Genomic DNA, 9,308 nt, shown 5'->3' on the forward strand with positions numbered 1-9,308 from the left:
CTGCCTATGCAGGGGGTCGGACTCAATGATCTATTAAGGTCCCTTCTGACCCTAACATCTGTGAATCTATAAGTTGAGCAATATGGAAAAGGGTAAACATTTCCCTATAGTTAAAAATTAGTGTCAAAGGGGAACATGTAACACTTCACCCTTTGTCTGTAACAGCAGCTGTTGTATACTTTAGCTGCTTTGTTTTGTGCTGACTTCAGTAAACAGCAATAGCAATTACATCTCTGTTTAACTATTACTGACCTTTAAAATTGTTCCTTGTTCAGCATAACATTCAAATCTACAAATATATTGTTTTGGAGGAAGTAAGATGATTTAATAGGCTAAGAGGAGGAGACAAATGTAAAAAAATTAAAAATATGTTGTGACTATTTAACAAAACATATACAATTTATTTGAAATGTTGTGGAAAAAAACCTATACAAAAAGAGTTTCTTTTAACATTTTCAACATGCTAGCATTTGTGTACCTCCCAGTGTAGCAGCTGTCTTGTGGTAATAAATGTGTGATAGCGCATTAAATGGAATACATTTTCCCAAAATTACAGAGAAACTCAGTGGAGGACTATGGGAATTCAAGGGGTACTTAAATCCCCCTGACCAGATTTTCAGTTAATATAAAGGTGAAGCTTCATACTCCTCAACAAAGCTGCATCTAGGTATCTATGTCCCTTGCCTTCCACCCTACAACAAACAAAAACAAAAAATAGCATTTATTAAACTTTTCCAGATGTGCACATTATAGATTTTGCTGATCTTGAATAGCTGACTTCCATGCAACATACACTCAAATCTGACTGGATATACATAAAATGGGCAAGGCCAGTTGTGTAACTAGGGCTGGGTGACCAGGGCAGCATGTCCTGTGCACGTACTCAGAGGGAAAAATAACATTGCCCTCGTAGCTGCATATCTGTGCTGGCATCACCAGGAACCAGAAGTTTCTGCTGCCCCGGGCACACAGCTACTTTCTTACACTTCTGGGAAAGACGAGGGAAGACTAAGAAAGACTCCCTGGCAACTGGCATACAAGGAAAGATAATTGCATGACATGTGAATAAACTCTCAATACCATGATCTTGTACCCTGTATAGAGTTCAATTTTAGATTCATAATAAGTAGTAGGAAAGTTTCATTTACAGAAGGGAAAATAATTTCTGTTTTCTCAAAATTCTTGGTAGAGTAAATAATGCATTTTCTTTGACATACATTTTATAATTATTGTCAGTAGCACCTTTCCCTACCCCAAAACTTTGCGAGATTGAAAATCTGTTCTTTAGAAGCCTGGCTATGCTTTATCTTAGAGTAATATAACTGGATGCTTGGGGAGATAGGGTGGAGGGGCATGTGTTCATATATGTGTTTTTTTTTTTCCAAACTGCTGCACTCACTCAAAAGCAAACACAAATAGTAGATAGGGAGAGCAGAGGAGGGCAAAAAAATAACATTAGTTTTGTCAGGTGATGGGTGAGAAAGCAGGGACCCAGAAAAACAGAAAACAGTAGAGACTTGTTACCATCTAACAAAAAGAGGTCAGCTGTAAATTCTCTTCAATAAAGTTTCAATGATGAATTCTAGTGGTAGGCAAAGCAATATCTAAAACTTGAAAGCATGTGTACAATTTGTTCACATCTTGGAAATCTAAATTATTGCCATCCAGATACTTAGGGACAACATTTTCAAAACCAGGAATTGAAAACAAAGATAGCTTAATTTTCAGGATGTGTCAGTTATTTTGGTGCCAAAATATGGGTCGATAAACTGAACTTTAGGCTTTTTGTTTTTGTTTTTGCTTTTGAAGATCCTTGGCCTTTGGTATTTATATAGCTCCCTGTTGGTATAGACAGTGCATAGAAATGCAGTGGGTGCCTGTGAGATTCTTTTTATTGTTCCTAAAATATGTTTTCCAACCAATTTCACAGTTTGAAAACCGTTTCTTAAACACAACAACAATTGTAAATATATAGCTACCTGCATTATCACAGAAAGACACAAACACACACCTGGCGTACCCAGACAAGCACACACATGCAGGGGCATGTGTTTGCTGTGGCAAAAATAGCACCGGCACAAATTTGTGCTGCTGCTTTTTGCCATGGCTCACACCCCTGCACTTGGGGTTTGACGCGGGGCAAAATGCCCCATTTCAACAGGGTCTGTTTCCGTACACCTCCCAGCTTCCAGTGTGCTGAAAGAGTTGGGGAACAACTAAAGGAGTGGAGATACTCTGGCCAGCAGCCAGTGTGTCTCCTTGGAGGACCAAGCCTCCATGCCTGCCAGCACATACTCCTGGAGCTTGTGCTGCAACACTTTTTTTTGTGGTGTTTTTTTTTTTAACACTGGAATCTCCTGGTGTCAAATTCTGGCTCCATGCTGCAAATTAGCAGCGTGGCGAATGGTTGTACATGCACTGTGTGTGGCTTGCAGAGCCTCAAACAGCTTTGAGGTGCCGCAAACCACCTGTGAATGCTTCTCTGGACGTGCCCACAGAATCCTTCATCTTTAGGAACATATGTAGGTGCTGAATTTGTTCTTCTATTAATCCTTTCTTGGAAAGAGAGCAAAGCATGGAAGTTTAAAATCCTCAACCTATATTTAATCCTTTTTTTTTTGCTGGAAGGCAAGGGTGTTGTTTTTCCTCCCTCTGACCACAAGAATTAAAAACCTGACCACATTCCTTTTGTGTCATTCTAGCTCCATGTCAGATATGAAGCAAGCTGTTCAGTTGGAGCAGTCAAAGAAGACATTTCATCATCCCACCTAAAAATATTGCTGTGACAAGGGAAAAGCATTTTAAAATGCTCACTGTGTTCAACTCAAAATATTCAGATATTTCCTTGCAGCTACCAGACAGTCCAGCTCAATATTTTCTGCTTAAACATTTCTATGTTACATTTGAAAGGGAAAAAAAAGGAGCTATTGCATAAGATATAGTATATATACATAAGATTATTATTGTCTTAATATTGTTCATCCTTTCATAATCAACCCTTCTATAAATACAGGATCTGGAGAAATTAAAGTACTATCATGTGACAAGCCAGCTAGGGCCATAGAGAAACAAAAAAGAAAATTCTGTTAATGTATAGTAGATTCCTTCAGGAAGCTGCACATCTCCTGATTGATGGATAGACTGGGAATTGAGGTTCTCAGTCCTTTTCAGAACTGGACAAGACTAGGCCCTAAACTTATTTCCCCAGCTTTCATAACTGCAGTGTATTCAAACATAAACCTGAGTATCATTACAGAAGTGTAAGGGCTCCACGCACCTTGAAGTCTCGAACGTCAACACAAAAGCCATGATCTTTCTTTTTCCATGATGTTCTTCTACTGAAAAATAATCCATACTAACAGGCAAGACATTGTCCATCTTTAAGAAAAGGAAGAAAAAAATATCCAGGGAACTACAGACTGGTCAGCTTCACCTCAGTCCCTGGAAAAGTCATGGAGCAGATCCTCAAGAAATCCTTTTCTAAATATTTGGAAGAAAAAAGGGTGATTAAGCTTGGATTCACCAAGGGCAGGTCATGCCTGACCAACCTGATTGCCTTCTTTGATGAGATAACTGGCTCTGTGGCTATGAGAACAGTGGACATAATATACCTTAACTTTAGCAAGGCTTTTGATATAATCTCCCACAACATCCTTGTAAGCAAGCTAAGGAAGTACAAGTTGGGTGAATGGAATATAAGGTGGATAGAAAAATGACTGGATCACAAAGGGTGTTTGTACACACCACAAAATTTCCCATTTATGCCACTGCAACTACATTTGTGTTTGCATGAGCAGGATTCCCACCACTTTAAAAGTCTTTTTGGCATGTTAAACTAAAGCTGCTGGGACATGTTTTAGTTTGTGTTGCCGCCACTTACGGCACTGTGGCACGCAAATTTATGAATTTGTGGCATGCAAACACTGAGCAACTCAAAGACTAGTAATTACTGTCTTTTACCACCAGGTGGCACTGTGCTAGTTCTGTAGTTCAGGCCTTTGGCCACTAAGTGCCCTGTTATTTGCTGGTGTTGGGGTTTTTTGTTTGTTTATTTGGCTCCTGCTCATCCCTCCCTCCCCCTGCTCTCACAGGGGGCAGAGGCTGGGGCTGTTACAGGGCAGGAGGGGCAGGGTTTGCCTCTGAGGGCAGCAGGGAACTCCATGGCCAACCCACAGTCACCCATCCTGTCCCCCATGCCCCTCACTCCCAACCCCTAGCCTCCGGCCTCCCCAGTCCTGCCGGTGCCCCTCACTCCCAATCCACAGCCCTCCGTCCTCACAGCCCTGCCAGTGCCCCTCACTACCAACCCACAGCCCCTGCCCCGCAACTCTGCCGGTACCTCTCACTCCTGAACCTCTGTGCCCTCTGCTGCCTGTAATCCCCTTCCCCCTGGCCCCACCAGTGGAGCAAAGCATTGTATTCTGGGAACTGTAGTTCTACCTAGTGGTATTCTAGGTCCGTTTTCAACTTGGCTGCTCTTATGTATTCTGGAAACTAGTTCTACTTGGCAGTGGCCATGCTGAAAATGAACTTGGGAGGAAATTTAGAAAGCCTGCCCAGACACAGCACAGGGGGCCAAAAAAGAAGACATTTCCGGGAAAACCCGAACATATGGTAACCCTAGATGGAGGGAAGAGGAAAGGAGGCTTGTGGCACCCCCTGCCCTGGGATGGGGCTCCTGTGCTGAGGCAGGCAGCCTGGCCACAGTCCCCCCACCCCTCCTTTCCCCTGGGCAGCATCTCCTGGCTGCTCAGCCCCTGCAAACATAGGCACCAGGCTCTGTGCTGCCCAGCTGCCTATGGAGTTTCCTCCAGCCTTTAGAGAGAGGCAACCCCACTCCCCCTGCCTTGCCCAGATGTCAGGGATTTTGCTTTACTAGGCTTGTGGGAGCAGCAGCAGGGTGATCCAAGCTAGATTGGTATTTGTCTCCCACTGCTGGAATTTGCTGGTAATTACACACAGGAATTAATTTGTTTGAAAGCCTATGCTGTGTGAACACAAACACGATGAACCAAAATGACCCAGGTTAAAATTTTTAAGGCGAGGTGAATTAACAAGGATCAAATGCTGTAGTGTGTACAAATGCCCAAAGGTAGTAATCAATGGCTCGATGTCTAATTTTCAACTGGTATCAAGTGGAGTGTTCCTGGTGTCAGTCCAGGGGCTGGTTTTGTTCAATATCTTCATCAACCATCTGGAAGATGGGATGGAGTACACCCTCAGCAAGTCTGCAGATGACACTAAGCTGTGGGGAGTAGCAGGTATGCTGGGTAGGACTCAGAAGATCCATCTACACCAGCAATTAGTGATATATGGGTTTACTTCACAGTAATTTACTGCAGAGTAAGCCCACCCTTGGCAGGCATCCACATGTGCAGCCATTTGGAAGCAGATTTGCTCCTCATCACATTAGCCTGCTTCTGGCCTCTTCCAAACCTGCCCTGCCCCCCTGCGGTGGCCAAGGAGGCCTGTGGCCTGGGGCCCTCTTTAAAAGCTAGCCCTGTGTGGTGCTCCCTGGCCACCTGCCTTTTGTGGCCCAGAGCAGGCTTCAGAATGCCCTCTGTGACTGTTGCCAGAGCCTGTGCCCACTGCACAATGTCTGATCTACCCCTGGGAGCCTGTGCCCTCCACATGATGACTGCTACAGCCCCAGGAGTGACAATGCATGCCCCAGGATCCTGTACACTTTACTACCACGGTGTCCACCACCTGGCCCAGTTCAGTCTTGGCCCTGCCTGCCCCTCTGTGCTGTATAACTGCATGGTCAGACTCACCATGGCATCTGAGGCCCCCTGATACCACGCTACTGCTGCCCAGACCCCAGCATGGATGCCAATGATGTGCACATGAACACCACCACTGGTGCTGTTCATCAGCTCCTGGGGCTCCAACCCCACCACCTGTGGGCCTGTCCAGCCAGCCAGGACTGGTGGTTGCAATGTCATCCAGTGCAGCTGGGATAGCAATCAGTGGCTGAAGTCTTTTCAGATGACTTGGACCACCTTCCAGGAGCTCCTTAATCAGCTGTGCCTGCACCTAAAGCAGCAGAGTACCATCATGCAGTGGCCCCTCCCTGCAGACACTCAGCTGGCCATCACTCTGTTCAACCTGGTCACAGCTGCTAGCCTCCACTACTTTGGCCACCTATTCAGTATAGGCATGGCAACCACTGGGAAGGCTCTCCTGGAGGCCTGTGGCACCCACCAGGATGTGCTGGCACACAGCATGCTCCAGGTGTATGACACCCTGGAGGTGGTGGCTGGGTTCCATGCCCTGGGCTTCCCCCAGTGTATCAGGGCCCCACATGGGACCCATATCCCTGTTACCTGCCTGACCTGCAGTGACCGCTCCTACTACAGCTAGCGGGGCATTCACTCCATCGTGCTTCAGGCCATCATTGACTATGCCACTGCCTTCATGAATGTGAGTGCCAGCTGGTCAGGCAGTACCCACGGTGCCCACATTTTCCGCAACTCTGCCCTGCCAGCCCTGGTGGAGAGCAGGTGCTTTGTGCCAAGGGTATCAGACCGCCAGCTGGGTGATGTTTTCAGAAAAGCACTTTATTCCCCTCCCTTCCAAACCACAGAGCCCCTCATCACTCCCCACCCCCAACAGATTCCCTCCACCAACTACCCCACCCGCAACCAATAAAGCATCCTCTTCCTCATGCAGACAATGTAAAGTGCTCTGTGTACCCTACCAGGGTGGGGGGGTTGTGATTCATAGATTCATAGATTCTTAGATGTTAGGGTCGGAAGGGACCTCAATAGATCATCGAGTCCGACCCCCTGCATAGGCAGGAAAGAGTGCTGGGTCTAGATGACCCCAGCTAGATGCTCATCTAACCTCCTCTTGAAGACCCCCAGGGTAGGGGAGAGCACCACCTCCCTTGGGAGCCCGTTCCAGACCTTGGCCACTCGAACTGTGAAGAAGTTCTTCCTTATGTCCAGTCTAAATCTGCTCTCTACTAGCTTGTGGCCATTGTTTCTTGTAACCCCCGGGGGCGCCTTGGTGAAGAAATCCTCACCAATTCCCTTCTGTGCCCCCGTGATGAACTTATAGGCAGCCACAAGGTCGCCTCTCAACCTTCTCTTGCGGAGGCTGAAAAGGTCCAATTTCTCTAGTCTCTCCTCGTAGGGCTTGGTCTGCAGGCCCTTGACCATACGAGTTGCCCTTCACTGTACCCTCTCCAGGTTATCCGCATCCTTCTTGAAGCGTGGCGCCCAGAATTGCACGCAGTACTCCAACTGCGGTCTGACCAACGCCCTATAGAGGGGAAGTATCACCTCCCTGGACCTATTTGTCATGCATCTGCTGATGCACGATAAAGTGCCATTGGCTTTTCTGATGGCTTCGTCACACTGCCGGCTCATGTTCATCTTGGAGTCCACTAGGACTCCAAGATCCCTTTCCACCTCTGTGCCACCCAGCAGGTCATTCCCTAGGCTGTAGGTGTGCTGGACATTTTTCCTCCCTAGGTGCAGCACTTTGCATTTCTCCTTGTTGAACTGCATCCTGTTGTTTTCTGCCCACTTGTCCAACTTGTCCAGGTCTGCCTGCAGCTGTTCCCTGCCCTCCGGCGTGTCCACTTCTCCCCATAGCTTTGTGTCATCTGCAAACTTGGACAGAGTACATTTCACTCCCTCATCCAAGTCGCTGATGAAGACATTAAAGAGTATCGGTCCAAGGACCGAACCCTGCGGGACCCCACTGCCCACACCCTTCCAGGTCGAGACCGACCCATCTACCACGACTCTTTGGGTGCGACCCTCCAGCCAATTCGCCACCCACCGGACTGTGCAGTCATCCAAGTCACAGCCTCTTAACTTGTTCACCAGTATGGGGTGGGATACCGTATCAAAGGCCTTCCTGAAGTCTAAGTATACGACATCCACCCCTCCTCCTGTGTCCAGGCGTTTCGTAACCTGGTCATAGAAAGAGACTAGGTTGGTCAGGCACGATCTGCCCGCCACAAACCCGTGCTGGTTTCCCCTCAGCATAATTTGTCCTGCCGGGCTCTCACAAATGTGAGCCTTGATAATTTTTTCAAATACTTTACCAAGGATGGAGGTGAGACTGACCGGCCTATAGTTGCCCGGGTCCTCCTTCCTCCCCTTTTTGAAAATGGGGACCACGTTAGCCCTTTTCCAGTCCTCCGGGACTTGGCCCATGCGCCACGAGCATTCGAATATTCCCGCCAGTGGCTCTGCAATGACGTCGGCCAGTGCCTTCAGCACCCTCGGATGGAGCCCATCCGGGCCTGCCGACTTAAAGGCATCCAGTTCTTCCAAGTGACTCTGCACCACCTCAGGATCTACGCATGGAAGTCTGGCGCCTTGCTGCTGCCTCTCTACAACCCCAGTGAGAGACTTCTCGTGCCCCTCGCTTAGGAACACTGAGGCAAAGAACTCGTTGAGGAGTTCAGCTTTGTCCCCCCTATCTGTCACCAATTGTTTCTGCCCATTTAGCAGCGGTCCTATTCCTCCCTGGGCCTTCGTTTTACTCCCAATATATCTAAAAAACAATTTCTTGTTGTCCTTTACTTGGGTTGCCATCCTCAGCTCCATGGTAGCTTTGGCCCGCCTAACTGCCTCCCTACAAGCACGAGCAGAGGAGGTATATTCATCTTTAGTGATCTCACCCTGTTTCCACTTTTTATGTGCTCCCCTTTTGGCCCTTAGGCTGCCCTGGATTTCTCTGGTCAGCCATGGAAGCCTCCTGGCCCCTTTCCCTCTTTTGCCTCGCTCGGGGATCGTCTTGCTTTGTGCCCAAAGGATCGTTTCCTTTAGGCACAGCGACCCTTCTTGGGCACCCATCCCATCAAAACTCCTACTCTGCAGTGCTTCCTTGACTAATCGCCTGAGTGCAATGAGATCAGCTTTCCTAAAGTCCAGCACTTTCACCCTACTAGTTACCTTACCCACTCGCCGTCTTATGTTGAATTCTATTATAAGGTGATCACTGTCTCCCAGATAGCTACTGATCTGGAGGTCCCCTATCATGTCATCTCCCGTTGCCAATACCAGATCCAGTATGGCATTCCCCCTAGTGGGACCATGCACCTCCTGTGTCAGGTGGAGGTCCTGTACACAAGTTAGAAACCTGCATGAGCGATGGGACCTTGCTGTCTGCGTCTCCCAGCAGATGTCCGGGTAGTTTAGGTCCCCCATAACTACCGCCTCTTTAGCTTTTATGGTCTCCGAGAGTTGCCTCAGGAGCCCCGCATCTATTTCTTCCCCTTGGTGTGGGTGTCTGTAACAGACCCCTACCACCAAATCCCTTTCTCCTTGCCCCCCATGTAGCCTAAC

The 9,308-nt window shown here is 47.7% G+C and overlaps 1 long non-coding RNA gene across 2 annotated transcripts; it reads right to left on the reverse strand.

Annotated features, from left to right (window-relative positions):
- Window positions 1-389: 389 nt before the first annotated feature.
- On the reverse strand, window positions 390-7,907 carry LOC109283341 (uncharacterized). 2 transcript variants are annotated; one of them, XR_009459939.1, is made up of 3 exons: window positions 7,792-7,907; window positions 3,278-3,480; window positions 390-692 (listed from the first exon to the last, which is right to left on the reverse strand). It is a non-coding gene; the product is annotated as an uncharacterized LOC109283341 (long non-coding RNA). The 2 variants fall into 2 exon arrangements; XR_009459940.1 differs by lacking the exon at window positions 7,792-7,907 and adding an exon at window positions 4,340-6,580.
- Between the last annotated feature and the right edge of the window lie 1,401 nt (window positions 7,908-9,308).

The sequence above is a fragment of the Alligator mississippiensis genome, chromosome 2 (genome assembly GCF_030867095.1).
Source record: "Alligator mississippiensis isolate rAllMis1 chromosome 2, rAllMis1, whole genome shotgun sequence".
NCBI lineage: Eukaryota > Metazoa > Chordata > Crocodylia > Alligatoridae > Alligator > Alligator mississippiensis.